This window comes from Capsicum annuum, chromosome 12, assembly GCF_002878395.1.
Source record: "Capsicum annuum cultivar UCD-10X-F1 chromosome 12, UCD10Xv1.1, whole genome shotgun sequence".
NCBI lineage: Eukaryota > Viridiplantae > Streptophyta > Magnoliopsida > Solanales > Solanaceae > Capsicum > Capsicum annuum.
This window is the reverse complement of record NC_061122.1, coordinates 109,825,863-109,829,888: the sequence shown is the minus strand read 5'-3', so window position 1 is coordinate 109,829,888 and position 4,026 is coordinate 109,825,863.

Here is a 4,026-nt window from a genome sequence, read left to right as displayed (position 1 = left end):
ACTCCAATAGAAGCATGTGTTCACTTTCTTGTACACACAACTAAAGGTTAGCATTATATATAATCAGTTTATTTAGTTGTTTTTCCACTCTTTACCTTCTTAAAATTTGGATTCCTAGATCTGTTTTGCACATAAATTGTATGTGTTTGATCTGGTACTTTGCTATTTCATGAATATTTAGATTTTGCACTTTAGGAAGTCATACATGGTATTTTGTTATCACTTTGATGTAAAATGTTTCATGTGTTACATAATTAATATTTTTGTGTTTTTTTTCTATATATGAGGAAGAAAGCAGCTGAGTATGAGTAGATATGTAAACAAAGAGCAATGTAATAATAATTGGGAAAGGACACATGCCCATATACTTAAGGGAGGTTGGATATAAAAGTGAACCTATTTTCACATTTTGTCAGAATGCCTAAATTTATGTTATTGCCTGGAATGCTACCGAATTATCCAAAATAGGTAATATGATTCTAGTAAGAGATGTTTTTTAGTTGGAAAGTAAATTTTGACTTTCTTAATGAAATTTATATATCTTTAGGCATCATACTGCCACTTTTAATATAAGTTTGTATGATATATATAAGAACATATATGTGTGGAGGGAGACCGTTTGGTGTGAGAGTATTTAAGTAATCTTCCTGATAATAATTGTTAGTATTATCTTCTGCAGAGTTGAAACTCAGAAATGTTCTACTTTTACTTGGAAATCTGAAAATTAACATTTCATTTAGTTGATCAACGTATTCATTTTTGCTTGCTAGAATAGCCCGTTCTATCATGTATTTTGTACAACTTGCATTTTTATCCATAGACGGAAATATATGTTCTACTAATGTATCTTCACCGGTACTACTGCTCGTATTTTGAATAACCATTTCTTTTGGAAGAAGTACCAAATTATCTCTTATTGTAGGCTCATCTCCATTACTTATACGCAGTAAGAATTCACTGAAAGATAGATCTGCTCTTGCTCTCATATTTCTTGTTAACTTAATCATTTCCATATGATGTCATAAGTATGATTTTACCAAACTTGCATTTACCGTTTCAGCTCTTGTAGATTTTGGAATTACTGAAAGTACTTGACGAAAATTTCCTCCGAAAACCATTACTTTTCCACCAAATAGTTCATTAATGTCCAGTATATCTCTGAAGCTCCTATCAACTGTTTCAATTGTCCTACGGCTGGCCATAGGTGCTTCGTCCCAAATAATTAGCTTAGCTTTACGAATCAATTTAGCTCCACCATTTTGCTTTGACATACGTGTGACAGTCGCATTAGTTGTCTGAAGCGGTATCTCAAATCTAGAATGAGTTGTACGACCTCCTGATAAAAGAGTTGTTGCTGCACCACTTATTGTTGCTAACACTATCATGCCTCTTGATCTGATATTTACAAGTAATGCATGATATAAGAAAGTTTTTTTGGTCCCTCCAGGTCCATCGACAAAGAATAATCCTGATTGTCCAGACTCAATTATTTTTTATATGATCTTAAATGCTTGTTTTTGTTCAGGATTTAGCTTTGTTTGTGTATCCAAGTCTTCTAGAGACACTATTATAGATTTTTCTTCACGTATTTCTCTGCGTTCTGATATAATTCCATCATCCAAGCTCTGTTAAAGTTTAGGAATGTCATAGTTTTCAATTCTCTGACACATGCTCTCTAAGAAATGATTTATGCTTTTCAATGTGCATTGAAGTTGAGCAGTAGGAGAATTTTCATGTATTCTCTTAAAATCTTCTGACACATCATCATAATATGTATCCCAGAGCATTCTAACATCCGTCGGATTACAATGAATCAAAATTGTTGCAAATAAATTTCTCAAAGCCAATGGCATTTTGAAGACTACGGCCTCACGTAAGCAGAGACGGAGCCAGAATTTTAATGAAGGGGGTTTATATTCAAAGAAAACTTAGGATTTCAACTAAGGGGGTTCCATATTCAAAGAAAACTTAGTCGAAGGGGGTTCAACACTTTAGCATGTGCATATATGGTATAACTTACCAATCGTTCACATGGTATTCAAAATACATTGAGTTCTGTGAAAATACAAGAAAAAATAAAAATGATTTCTAGTAAATTGATTGCTGATATTTGTGCGGATCACCCAAATGCTTTTTGGAAAAGAAAAGAACATGTTGTTTCCCTTCCTTATGAAAATGATTTCAGTGAAACTAATATTCCAACAAAATCCCGACCCTGCCAAATGAATGCAGAGTTAGTAGAATTTTGCAAAAAAGAGATTGATAATCTTCAAGAAAAGGGTCTCCTAAGACCTTCAAAATCCCCATGGTCATGCACTACTTTTTATGTTAACAATGCTGTTGAAAAAGAACGCGGTATGCCTAGACTTGTCATTAATTACAAACCGCTAAATAAAGTTTTGAAATGGATTAGGTATCCAATACCTAATAAAAATGACTTATTATCTAGATTGTATGATGCCAATATATGTTCAAAATTCGATTTAAAATTTGGTTATTGGCAAATTCGTATTGCGAATGAACATACTGATAGAGTCGTTACATAAAATGGGAGTTTTCGTCAATGACTAATGATGGATTTAACGATATGATACAATAAAATTCAAGTAACAATAGACATTGTACTTTAACTAATAACACAATACAATAATAGGTAACAAACATCCAAACAACCTATTACCGTTAGTACTGTGGCCTGAATATTTGGACATGAATGATCTAGAGAAATATATCTGAGTTATGCAGATGAAATGACTGTTTAGGTCTATTTTCTTCGTCAATATTGGGAAAGATCATGCAGATTTAGCATGTGCATTGAGTAGAAAAAATAGTAGAAAGTGCAACAAATTAATATAATAATCAACATATTAGAACAATATGATTAAAGGATATGCAAGAATATTACAGGAACCTTGTTCTACCAAAAAATAAAAAGAATACATAAAGTGACTTTGAAAACAAAAATTCATAAATGAGATTGACAATATATAACTTCTAAAAAAAAATGGAATTGAAAGTTAAAATATTATAAAACTCCTAGGCCTAAAAGGAAGCTAAATATTAGAAATTATTAATAGCACTTAAAGGTCAAATATCCATATTTTTTATAATTTTTTTTTTTTCATAAAATCACCATAAATTTAGGGCCCTTTTTTTCCTTCTTTAAAGAAAGGTCGTGTACACCTCTTTTATAAAGGTCGGGATTCATTTTTTTAACAAAGATCAATTGTTTTATATTTTTTTTATAAATGCAACTGATCAAATATTTTTTTATTTTTATTAATTAAGAAAAATAAGTGAAAAGATGATTTTGTCTAAAATAGAGACTTTTAATGAAGGGTAAAAAGTTCAAATCACTTTTCTAAGGGTCTTCATACTTTTAATATATTATAGATATAGATTATAGATTATAGATATAGATTTTGAGGAAAAACAATTGCATCGTCATTCTAAGGGCCTGTTTGGCCATGAAAATTTTTTCCTTTTTTTCGAAAAAAAATTTCGGAGTTGGAAATGGTGGTGTTTGGCCATGAAAATTCAGAAAATAATTCCAAAAAATTTTTCTAAAAAGGGAAAATAGGTTTTTGTTGTTTTCACAATTTTTCAACTCCAATTCCAACTTTTATTATTATTACATAGAACCCCGATCTTTTAAATTTTTAGATAAAAAACTCTCTTTATAACATTACTTTTTCAATATTACGTATATAATAGTTTTGAAGAATAAGATAATTATAATTTCAAACTTAATGTTATCCTAATTAATATATATCTCTTTTTCTCTCTCATCATTATTTTTATCCCTTATTTAATTTTCTTCCTTATTTAAGACATTATTTTACTACTAATTTATATTTATACTCATAAATATACAGAGTATTATATTTATACCCATAAATATATAAAGTATTATATTTATAATAAAAATATACAAAGTATGTTATAATATATAAAGTTTATATCATGTATATACCATATACACACATATATAAATATACAAAGTATTAAGAAATATACTAAGCATAT